We start from the raw sequence: 12888 nt of genomic DNA, 5'->3' as shown, positions 1-12888 counted from the left end.
TCCAAAACCGGCATAAAAAAGCCAGACTACAGTTTGCAACTGCACACGGCAACAAAGATTGTACTTTTTGGAGGAATGTCCTCTGGTCTGATGGAACAAAAAATAGAACTGTTTGGCCATAATGACCATCGTTATGTTTGGAGGAAAAAGGGGGAGGCTTGCAAGCCGAAGAACACCATCCTAACCGTGAAGCACTGGGGTGGCAGCGTCATGTTGTGGGGGTGCTTTGCTGCAGGAGGGACTGATGCACTTCACAAAATAAATGGCATCCTGAGGCAGGAACATTATGTGGATATATTGAAGCAACATCTCAAGACATCAGTCAGGAAGTTAAAGCTTGGTCGCAAATAGATCTTCCCACTGGACAATGACTCCAAGCATACTTCCAAAGTTGCGGCAAAATGGCTTAAGGACAACAAAGTCTAGGTATTCGAGTGGCCATCACAAAGCCCTGACGTCAACCCTATAGAAAAATTGTGGGCAGCTCTGTCAGGAGGAATGGCCCAAAATTCCCCCAACTTACTGTGGGAAGCTTGTGGAAGGCTAATCGAAACATTTGACCCAAGTTAAACAATTTAAAGGCAATGCTACCAAATACTATTTGAGTACATGTAAACTTCTGACCCACTGGGAATGTGATGAAAGAAATTAAAGCTGAAATAAATAATTCTCTCTACTATTATTCTGACATTTCACATTCTTAAAAGAAAGTGTTGATGCTAACTGACCCAAGACAGGAAATCTTTACTAGGATTAAATATCAGGAATTGTGAAAAACTGAGTTTTAATGTATTTGGCTAAGGTGTATGTTAACCTCTGACTTCAACTGTACCGTTTAGTTATTTTAAGGCACATGAAAGGTCACATGTTCAAGAATGCAGATGTTTTGTCTGCGGCAGTCTCTAGCTTTACTACAGCTAAAGATTATCTATGCTATGGTTGCACGCACACGCACACACACACACAAACACATAGTTGTGTTACTATGAATAGGCTAGAGTGTTCTTGGTCATATGCACCGCATGACTCCTAAGCTTGTGAGGTAAATGCTAGCAACAAAGCAGTGATGTCTAAAGCTTACAGACTCTACTTACTCTTACTTACAGACTCTAATCAATAGTGCGGAGAAAAAAAAGTGTGTGTGTGTGTGTGTAGGTAAGTAAAGAAATAAAACAACAATAAAAAGACATCTGAAAATAAGAGTAGCAAGGCTATATACAGACACCGGTTAGTCAGGCTTATTGAGGTAGTATGTACATGTGGGTATGGTTAAAGTGACTATGCATATATGATGAACAGAGAGTAGCAGTAGCCCGGTTAGCCAATGTGCGGGGCACTGGTTGGTCGGGCCAATTGTGGTAGTATGTACATGAATTTATAGTTAAAGTGATTATGCATATAAGATAAACAGAGTGTAGCAGCAGCGTAAAAGAGGGGTTGGGGGGGGGGCACACAATGCAAATAGTCCGGGTAACCATTTGGTTACCTGTTCAGGAGTCTTTTGGCTTGGGGGTAAAAACTGTTGAGAAGCCTTTTTGTCCGAGACTTGGCACTCCGGTACCGCTTGCCATGCGGTAATAGAGAGAACAGTCAATGACTGGGGTGGCTGGGGTCTTTGACAATTTTCAGGGCCTTCCTCTGACACCGCCTGGTGTAGAGATCCTGGATGGCAGGAAGCTTTGCCCCAGTGATGCACTGGGCCATATGCACTACCCTCTGAAGTGCCTTGTGGTCGGAGGCCGAGCAATTGCCGTAACAGGCAGTGATGCAACCGGTCAGGATGCTCTCAATGTTGCAGCTGTAGAACCTTTTGAGGATCTCAGGACCCATGCCAAATCTTTTTAGTTTCCTGAGGGGGAATAGGCTTTGTCGTGCCCTCTTCACGACTGTCTTGGTGTGCTTGGACCATTCTAGTTTGTTGTTGATGTGGACACCAGGGAACCTGCTCCACTACAGCCCCATCGATGAGAATGGGGACGTGCTCGGTGCTTCTTTTCCTGTAGTCCACAATCATCTCCTTGGTCTTGGTTACATTGAGGGATAAGTTGTTATTCTGGCACCACCCGGCCAGGTCTCTGACCTCCTCCCTATAGGCTGTCTTGTTGTTGTCGGTGATCAGGACTATCACTGTTGTGTCATCAGCAAACTTAATGATGGTGCTGGAGTCGTGCCTGGCCATGCAGTCGTGGGTGAACGGGGAGTACAGGAGGGCAAGCACCCCTGGGGAGCTCCAGTGTTGAGGATCAGCGTGGCAGATGTGTTGCTACCTACCCTCACCACCTGGGGGCGGCCCGTCAGGAAGTCCAGGATCCAGTTGCAGAGGGAGGTGTTTAGTCCCAGGTTCCTTAGCTTATTGATGAGCTTTGAGGGCAGGTACTATGGTGTTGAACGCTGAGCTATAGTCAATGAACAGCATTCTCACATATTAGTTACAAGATCCTAGGCTTATTAATTTTTTTTTACAAAAACTGTTACTTTTGTTGGTAAAAGTACAGAATCAGAGCTTCGAAATGGTATGTCATACAATTTGATAAGGAAATGGGAAAGCATGAAAGTAAAATAGCTGTGCTGCAACGCTTCACCACCAACCTGGTAGAGATTGAGAGGATCTGCACAGAAGAATGGGATAAACTCCCCAAATACAGGTGTACCAAGCTTGTAGCGTCATTCCCAAGAAGACTCTATGCTGTAATCGTTGCCAAAGGTGCTTGAGCAAAGTACTGAGTAAAGTGTAAGGGCTATTTGACCAAGAAGGAGAGCTCCATCAGATGACCTGGCCTCCACAATCACCTGACCTCAACCCAATTGAGATGGTTTGGGTTGAGCTGGACCGCAGAGTGAAGGAAAAGCAGCCAACAAGTGCTCAGCATATGTGGGAACTCCTTCAAGACAGTTGGAAAAGCATTCCTGGTTGAGAGAATGCCAAGAGTGTGCAAAGCTGTCATCAAGGCAAAGGGTGGCTACTTTGAAGAATCTAAAATCTAAAATATATTTTGATTTGTTTAACACTTCTTTGGTTACTACATGATTTCATATGTGTTATTTCATAGTTTTCACTATTATTCTACAATGAAAATAGTCATAAAAGAAAAACTGGAATGAGTAGGCATGTCCAAACTTTTGACTGGTACTGTATATAAAAAAATATATGGGGGATTGGAAATGATGTAGACAATTGCATTGATGGAGGCCACAGTCTATCTAGAATATTGAAGTTGATCTACCCCCTAAAAAAATATATGATAATAATTAAACCAGGAAGGATCCTGTCGTTCTCCTTATTTTTTCTGAACTTTCTCCTTGGCTAAACTAGGCTCATAATTTAACATATTTACAGATCAAATGCCAGTTTGTTATTAAGGCAATTGAAAGTTCATATGTTCAAGAAGGAATTTCTGGAGAAAATAATATGAACACTTTTCTTTCACAGCCATACTGTGAAGTAGGAAACAAAGATGGTGGATAAATGAAGATAGTTCACTCAGGTGGTTCTCCAAAACTCTGAGAATGTGTGTAGTTCTTTGTTTTGGTCACACTGTGGTATGCGCTGTCATCTACTTCTACACGTGGCTGTGGCTGTGGCTGTGTCGCATAGAAAACGACTTGATAGCAATAAGGGAAAAAACAAAGTGTCAGCGGTGTACATGATAACTTTATGTGTGTTTGGTGACAGTATGTGTGACGCATACTGACGCCACAGAGGTTAAACTTGTTTTACTGTTAACCTACAAAGCATTGCATGGACTTAGTCCTACTGATCTCTCTGATTTGGTCATGCCATACATACTTACACATACTCTACGGTCACAAGACGCAGGCCTCCATGTTGTTCCTATAATTTCTAAGTAAACAGCTGGAGGCAAGGCTTTCTTCTATATACAGCACATTCAGAAATTATTCCGACTCCTTGACTTTTTCTACATTTCATTATGTTACAGCCTTATTCTAAAATGGATAAAAATACACACAATACCCCATAACGACAAAGCAAAAACAGATTACATTTTTGGGGGTAATATCATATTTACATAAGTATTCAGACCCTTTTATCAGTTCTTTGTTGAAGCACCTTTGGCAGCGATTACTGTCTTGAGTCTTTTTCGGCATGACACTACAATCTTGGCACACCTGTATTTGGGGAGTTTATTGTCTTTTTCTGAAGACTCATCTCTTCAGTAGGTCCTATGATTGAGCGTAGTCTGACCCAGGGGTGCGAAGGTGAACAGGAAGGCACTGCAGTGATGAACCAACCTTGCTGTCTCTTCCTGGCCAGCTACCCACTCTCTACTGGGATTCTCTACCTCTGGCCCTATTACAGGGGCAGAGTCACTGGCTTTCTTGCGCTCTCCCATGACGTCTCTAAGAGGGCGCATCACATCATGCCAGACTTTTTTTTGTTGCTATACTCTACTTGGGTTGAGTTGCTGAAGTGATCTTCTTTTGCACCCCCCTCGTGCGTGTGTGTTGGGGGATATCTCCATGGGCTATACTTGGCCTTGTCTCAGGATAGTAAATGAGTGGTCTTTTGATATCCCTTTGGTGGTCTGGGGGCTGTGCTTTAGTGTCTGGAATTAAATCCTGCCTGGTTGGTAGCTTAGGACGGCCACAGTGTCCCCTGACCCCCCCCCCCCTGTCCAATCTGTCCAATCTGGTGTGCTGTATGATCTTAGGCATGCTCCCTCTAATTCTCCTTTATCTCTCTCTTTCTTTCTATCCTGTCTCCTTCTTTCTCTCTCACTCCCTCTTTTTCTCTTTCTCTCTATGTCCATACCTCCAGATAGGACCTGAGCCCTAGGACCATGCCTTTGGACCACCTGGCCTGATGACTCCTGGCTGTCCCTGTCCCCAGACCACCCAGTCATGCTGCTGATATAGTTCTGCCTGCGGCTACGGAACCCCAACCTTTTTCCCCGGACCTGATACCTGTCACGGACCAGTTGTCTCTGTCTGCCTCTCTCTCACACGGACCAGCTGTCTCTGTCTCTCTATGTCTCTATGTCTCTATTTCTGTCTCTCTATTTCTCTCTATTTCTCTCTCTCTCTCTTACTTTCTCTCTCTCTCTCTCTCTCTCTCTCTCTCTCTCTCTCAATTCAATTCAAGGGCTTTATCGGCATGGGAAACACATGTTAACATTGCCAAAGCTAGTGAAGTAGATAATAAGCAAAAGTGAAATGAACAATACAAATTTACAGGAAACATTACACTCATGGAAGTTGATATCTCCCTCTCTCTCTCTCTCTCTCTCATTCTCTTTTACACCACCCCTCTCTCACTCTCATGGACCGGCTGCCTTGACCACTTAATGCTTGGCTATGAAAAAAACAATTGACATTTACTCCTTAGGTGTTGAACTGCTGCACCCTCTAAAACCACTGTGTTTGTTATTTGACACTGCTGGTAATTTATGAATGTTTGAATGTCTTGAAGAATGATTAGGCCTTAATGGCGTTGTACTCTTATAATCTCCACACGGCACAGCCAAAAGAAGACTGCCCCCCTAAATTGTGTTAGCCGCTAATGCTAATCACTAGCTAGCTATACACAATTTAAAACGGTCAAACTCTATTCATAACAATATTCATTTGGTAAGAGAGACATTCAGTCAATAGTAGGAATAGATTGTCCACCATCTGTGTTATCCAGACAGAAAAGAGAAATAGCCAAAATAACATTTTGATTTAGAGCAATAAAGAAATTGAATAATTTAACTGGGGAAATCAGAAACCTCTAAATATACAAATTTAAGCAATACTTATTTGAGTATTTATCTGGTCAATATGTTAGTGTATTATGTCTGTTTGTAACGGTGTGTTTATATGTGAAAATGTGTTTGTATTATAAATTGTATTTTAATCTTTCAGGTCTCTTGGAAGATTAGTCCAAATGAGGACTAAAAGAGATACAAACAAAAAAATAAAAAATCTAATCAAGCTAGCAAATAAATGTACTGAGTTAAAACAAACGTAGCTAGCTATACAGCCTGATACCAGTGATGGTGTCTGCCTAAATCAGCATGCTATCTTCTAAACCAGAGAGGATTAGGTGAAGCATGAATATGTTAGCTACATAAAGTGTCTAGAAGAAAACATTTAATGTAGCCATTGATGACAGGGTCCCCTAGGAAACACTGACCAGCACTTTGATTCCGACCATGTCACAATAACTCCTCTCTGGCATTTTCATTCGTTGTCATGTCAAACAACACTGTGTCCACTATTATATTATAAGTAAAGAATAACAATAATCATTCTATTTCCAACAGTTCTCCCAAGTGTTTTGAACTAAATCGCAAGTAAAATCTCAATTACAACAGTTGGTTAAAAATAAGGCCTAGGTTTTTGTCAATATCGTGCAGCCCAACAGTATGGTGGAAATGATATCAAATGAGTGCAGGAAATGCAGAAATTTGAGAAAATGCAGAAAAGTATTCAGACAAACTGAACACTACAAAAATACAAAATAACAAAGTGAAACAAACGAAACGATCCCGTGTGGTAACAAACACTAATGTAACAGTATAACTTTAGACCGTCCCCTCGCCCATTCCCGGGCGGGAACCAAAATAATCTCCCACAACTCAAAAGTGAAACCAGGCTACCTAAATATGTTTCTCAGGGACAACGATAAACAGCTGCCTCTGATTGAGAACCATACCAGGCCAAACTCAGAAATCCCAAAGCATAGAAAAAGGAACATAGACAACCCACCCAACTCACACCCTGACCATACTAAAACAAAGACATAATAAAAGAACTAAGGTCAGAACGTGACACGCACTACTCAAAGCAAATGTAGAATTGTTTTTATTAAAAATACAAAAGAATACTGTGATATGATATGCGGTCCATATTGTCCAGCCCTAGCTTCACGACAGCCCCGCCAATGTGGAGGGGAGTGTGCTCGCCCCGGTTTCCTGTAGTCCACGATCAGCTCCTTGGTCATACTGACGTTGAAATTGTTGTCCTGGCCAGGTCTCTGACCACCTCACTGTAGGCTGTATCATCGCTGTCAGTGATCAGGCCCACCACCATTGTGTCATCAGCAAACTTGATGATGGTGTTGGCATTGTAGTGTTGTAATATTTGATAAGTATATATTATATATGTGACGCGCACAAATACACTATAGAAAAGTATGTGGACACCCCTTCAAATTAGTGGATTTGGCGATTTCAGCCACACCTGTTGCTGACAGGTGTATAAAATCGAGAACACAGCCATGCAATCAACATAGACAAACATTGGCAGTAGAATGGCCTTACTGAAGAGCTCAGTGACTTTCAATGTGGCACTACCTTAGAATGCCACCTTTCCAAAAAGTCAGTTCATCAAATTTCTGCCCTGCTAGAGCTGCCCTAGTCAACTGTAAGTGTTGTTCTTGTGAAGTGTAAACGTCTAGGAGCAACAACGGCTCAGCCACAAAGTGGAAGGCCACACAAGCTCACAGAACGGGCCGCTGAGGGCTGAAGCGCGTAGCGCATAAAAATCGTCTGTCCTTGGTTGCAACACTCACTACCCAGTTACTGCCTCTGGAAGCAACGTCAGCACAAGAACTGTTCATCGGGAACTTCATGAAATGCGTCACCATGGTCGAGCAGCCGCACACAAGCCACACACAATCACCATGCGCAATTCCAAGCATCGGCTGGAGTGGTGTAAAGCTCGCCACCACTCTGGAGTAGAGGAAACATGTTCTCTGGAGTGATGAATCACACTTCACCATCTGGCAGTCCGTTGCTGGGTTTGGCGGATACCAAAAGAACACTACCTGCTCTAATGCATAGTGTCGACTGTAAAGTTTGGTGGAAGAGGAATAATGGTCTGGGGCTGTTTTATTTAGTTTGTCATCTTTGGAGCCATCCCAATAATTTCCCAGGTATCTGCATTGAAAGTAATGTAGGATATGATTACAGCCGCTAGTGGGAGTTGTGATATCAATGGGGAGCGTTAGTGGAATCGTGAGGTCTTGGATGTTTCTTCTTCTCATTATTCCACCCTGTTAATTCGGGTATGTAATGCGCAAAAGTGCAATATTGAGATAACATGGTTAACTACATAGTCCATGAGTTTGGTGATGTTTGAAGGAAATTGAAGGCAGTTTTAACCAAGTGAAACACTGGTTAGTATTTTCCCCATTATAAGTAATGGAGGTTCGCTATGTTGCTAACGGTTTACATGTATGAAAAGGGAATAATACCTACTAAAAAGATAAAAAGATATATATATACTTTATATTAGTAAAGGGAATAAGATGCTGTCCAAACTTTTTTCAATAATGTTTTAGCTCCTATTTGGTTTATTTTCTATGAACAAAGGCTCAGTTTACTTTAGGTAATATATGTAAATATGCGATGATAGAATGTGTTGAAAGTGTTTATATTTGTAAGAAAATAGCATTTAACAGTTCATTAACTTTATGTTAACCAAATGTAGCTAGCTCTAGGCTATTGGGTTTCAGCTATTGTTAGCTCACGTGTTGATGGTTTAGAATGTAATGGTTGTAGCATTGTGTAGCACAGGCCTCTGCTAGCTTTATGAAAATTGGCACGGCTAGTACAGTCAGATCTATTGTCACGCCCTGGTCTTAGTATTTTGTGTTTTCTTTATTATTTTGGTCAGGCCAGGGTGTGACATGGGTTAATTATGTGGTGTGTTTTGTCTTGTTTTTTTTGTAGGTATTAGGATTGTGGTATAGTGGGGTTATCTAGTAAAGTCTATGGTTGCCTGAAGTGGTTCTCAATCAGAGGCAGGTGTGTATCGTTGTCTCTGATTGGGAACCATATTTAGGCAGCCATATCCTTTGAGTGTTTTGTGGGTGATTGTTCCTGTCTTTGTGTTACCAGATAGGACTGTTTTGGTTTTTCACATTTCTTGTTTTGTAGATTGTTGTACTTTCATCTTTATTAAAGATGTACAAAACTAACCACGCTGCATTTTGGTCTGCCTCTCATTCCCCAGAAAACCATTACATCTATATAATGTAGTATAGTCTCTTATGATACAATTTGATGGTTTTACATGCTAAATAGCTTTTGCTGTTAGATGCTAAATACTACTGATAACATAGCCTAAATAATAATGATAAAATAGTTATATGCACTATTCATTTGATTATTAGTGAAAGTTGAATGTGTAGATGTATGGAGATAGCTTTTTGAACTTGAGACCTTTATTTTTGATACTCAACATGGAATGTGAAAGACTTAGTACTACAATGCAGTTGTAATGTATCATTGATTTTGACAACAGAAAGAAAAGATAAATAATACATTTTCCTACATTTTGGAGAATGGCTAATACTGAACACGACTAACTTTTCTCTGTCTCCTCATTCCACCCGGTTAATTCAGGTCTATTAATTAACTGCTGACCACGACTCAGTCCCAGGTGTGTAACATATACACTGAGTATACCAAACATTAGGGAAACCTTCCTTTCTAATATTGAGTTGCACCCCCTGCCCTTTGCCCTCAGAACAGCCTCAATTTGTCGACAAAGTGTTGTTTTGGAGGCAGTATTTGCAGCATATTGTCGTTGTACTGCATGGAGTCTCCAAGGTGTCCCACAGTTTTCTCAAGTTGGCTGGATGTCCTTTGTGTGGTAGACCATTCTTGACACACCCGGGAAACTGCTGAGCGTGACGAACCCAGTTTCGTTGCAGTCCTTGACACAAACCAGTGCGTCTGGTACCCTGTTCAATGGCACTTACAGTAAAAAAAACATTGTCTTGCCCATTCACCCTCTGAATGGCACACATACACAATCCGTCTCAATTGTCTCAAGGATAAAAAATACCCTTAATTTACGCTGATTGAAGTGGATTTAACAAGTAACATCAATAAGGGATCATAGCTTTCACCTAGTCAGTCTATGCATGGAAAGAGCAGGTGTTCTTAATGTTTTGTATACTCAGTGTATACCACACATGTGATCCATGATAAGACTATGCAATTAGCCTATTCAAATCTTAATCTGACTACATATAGATGATATAGCAATATGCTATAATAGACTGTAGCTGAGTTACAGTAATAGCAATCAAGATAGGTCTGAGAATGGAATTCTTAATCAAGTGTATTATTTAATAACTTAAATGAATGAATTCACATACAAGACATAAAGCTTAAGTTACAAAGCATTAACAAGTATTACAAGCATTGTTCTAGGCATGATCAGAGAAAGAGAAAGAGAGAGAGAGAAGCCTGAAAGGCCATGCCACAAGAGTCCATGGGGTGGAGAGAGAAAGAGAGAGAGTATATCTTACTAACACAGATCAGGAACAAAGAGAGAGAGAGAGCAATGAATCCATTTTATAAAATCTGAGTTGTATAGCGTTACTGTTGAGTTAACTCCCAAACAGATATCAGAAAAACAGGATTTAAAGGCAACTGAACCTCTACTACCCAGAGTTGAGGATGGCGAGAGGAGGACCCTACAGAGTCGTGCATGGCCACACAGTCGTGGGTGAACAGGGAGTAAAAGAGGGGACTAAGCACACACCCCTGGGGGGCCCCCGTGTTGAGGATAAGCGTGGCGGATGTGTTGTTGCCTACCCTCACCACCTGTTGTTGCCTACCCTCACCACCTGGGGGTGCCATGTTCAGTCCCAGGGTCCAAAACTTGGTGACGAGCTTGGAGGGGACTATAGTGTTGAACGCTGAGCTGTAGTCAATGAACAGCATTTTCACATAGGTATTCCTCTTGTCCAGGTGGGAGAGAGCAGCGTGAGATGCAATTGAGTTTGTGTCATCTGTCAATCTGTTGGGACGGTATGCGAATTGGAGTATGTAAGGGGTGGACATTGCAAGAAACACTTAATTCTGCAGGAGTTAATGTAAAAAATTGGCAAACATGTGAGGCCAACAGTCAGTGTCCAGACTTCAGTTATTAGTCCAACTATTACTGTTCCCATCTGAACTTCAAAGGTGTGCAAACCAGGGCTCACTTTGGAGGGGAAGCGCATTGGTTCCAGGACAATGCGGTTTGTCCAGTGTGCATTGAGTGGATTCCTCCAAGTTAAACTGCATATTGAAAACCTACATTTGAGCCAATGTCTTAAGCAGCTGAAACTGTAATATGCCTACTACAACCTTGTGAAAGTGACAAACCTGAAGTGTTTTAATTTTCATCAAAAACAACTTGAAGAAAAGCCTTTGATTTGAGAGACCATGCACAGTCCGGCGCGACATGACCATTGGACCCGATGAAGTGTTTCTGCGCATGAGTTTAGCTAGCTAAAGTCCCCTTTGTACTGCAGTTGAACTGCAAAATGATTGCAGTAAAAAAAATATGTTGTTTTACAGCATACTGTAGCTATACTGCAGTGTTCTGCAGTTATAATGCTCTTTGACTGCAATATTTTTTCGTAAGGGTCGCCATGACATTGCCTACAAGTGTAATCAGGAATTTTTAATGGAGTAACAGTTTCAAGGTCTCTTTATTTAATCTTTGACAAAACGGGGTATGCAAACTTGAGTTTGAAAACGTATAAAAGAACGGCCGTCTATCTTGGACGCTGTCTAGTTGTCTAGGCCTGAATGAGATCTTTAAGGTCAGGGCCCTCTGTAAGGCTCACAAAATAATTTTAGACCCAAGTCACCCCCTGTACCTGGACTTTGAATTACTTCCCTCTGGGCGCAGGTATAGAGCACCCCTCAGCAGGAAAAACAGAACGAGACAATCATTTGTGCCAGGTGTGATATCCCTCCTAAATAGCTCGGGCGAATGTTCCCATTGACTCCGTAAGGCCAGCAGGCTAGTCTTTTCTTCTTTTTTATTTCATGTTTTATTTCTTATTTCTTACTATTATTACTTTTTTATTGGTGCGTAACTGTTATGAAAGTTGTATTGTCAATTTTGTTTTGTATTTAAACGGCACTTTAAATGTGTACATGACACTGCAACAAAATTTCCCCATGGGGACAATAAAGACAGTAAGTAAGTAAGTAAGTAGTAGGTTCATTATGCACTGAGTGTATAAAACATTAGGAACACTTTCCATGACATGACTGACCAGGTGAAAGCAATGATCCCTTATTGATGTTACTTGTTAAATCCACATCAATCAGTGTAGATGAAAGGAAGGAGACCGGTTAAAGAACGTTTTTTTAAGCCTTGAGACAATTGCCTTTAAATGGGGTATGGTAGTAGGTGCCAGGTGCACCGGTTTGAGTATGTCAAGAACTGCAATGCTGCTGGGTTTTTCACCCTCAACTGTGTGTATCAAGAATGGTCCACCACCCAATGAACATCCAGCCAACTTGACAAAAATGTGGGAAGCATTGCAGTCAACATGGCCCAGCATCCCCGTGGAAGGCTTTTGACACCTTGTAGAGTCCATGCCCAGACGAATTGAGGCAGTTCTGAGGGCAAAAGGTGGGGCAACTCAATATTAGGAAGGTGTTCCTAATGTTTTGTACACTCAGTGTATACCTTAGTGATGCGAACAGGAATAGATCATGTTGAAAACAAATGGATGCTCTCTCTAGTAGTTCATATATACCTCAGTGATCCCATTGACCTTTATACGCTTTATCAAAGATGATGGATAAATATGTTTACTTAGGCCATTTACCATTGGAAGAAATTGTTATGGTTCTTGTGTGTAAGTGGGCATTCCCGCTCTCGCATGAGCATACTTTTTCTGAGTGAGCTCACGGTTCCTCCATAGTATCTGGGATGCTCACAGGAGAGCGGGGGGAGGTCTTCTTTTTCTTTGAGATTGGGTTGGCGTATCATATCCAATTTTTAAGGTGCATACACCACCACCTACTCTACCGGAGTGTGAGGCCAGTCACGGCCTACATACATTAAATTCTCTTCATTAGTCCTGTTCCTCTAAGAAAGTGAAATAAATCCCTAGACATCACTTCCTTCCCCCCACTACAC

The sequence above is a fragment of the Oncorhynchus masou genome, chromosome 33 (assembly GCF_036934945.1).
Source record: "Oncorhynchus masou masou isolate Uvic2021 chromosome 33, UVic_Omas_1.1, whole genome shotgun sequence".
Classification (NCBI taxonomy): Eukaryota; Metazoa; Chordata; class Actinopteri; order Salmoniformes; family Salmonidae; genus Oncorhynchus; species Oncorhynchus masou.
The sequence above is the reverse complement of the archived record's forward strand: the minus strand, read 5'-3'. Positions refer to the sequence as shown.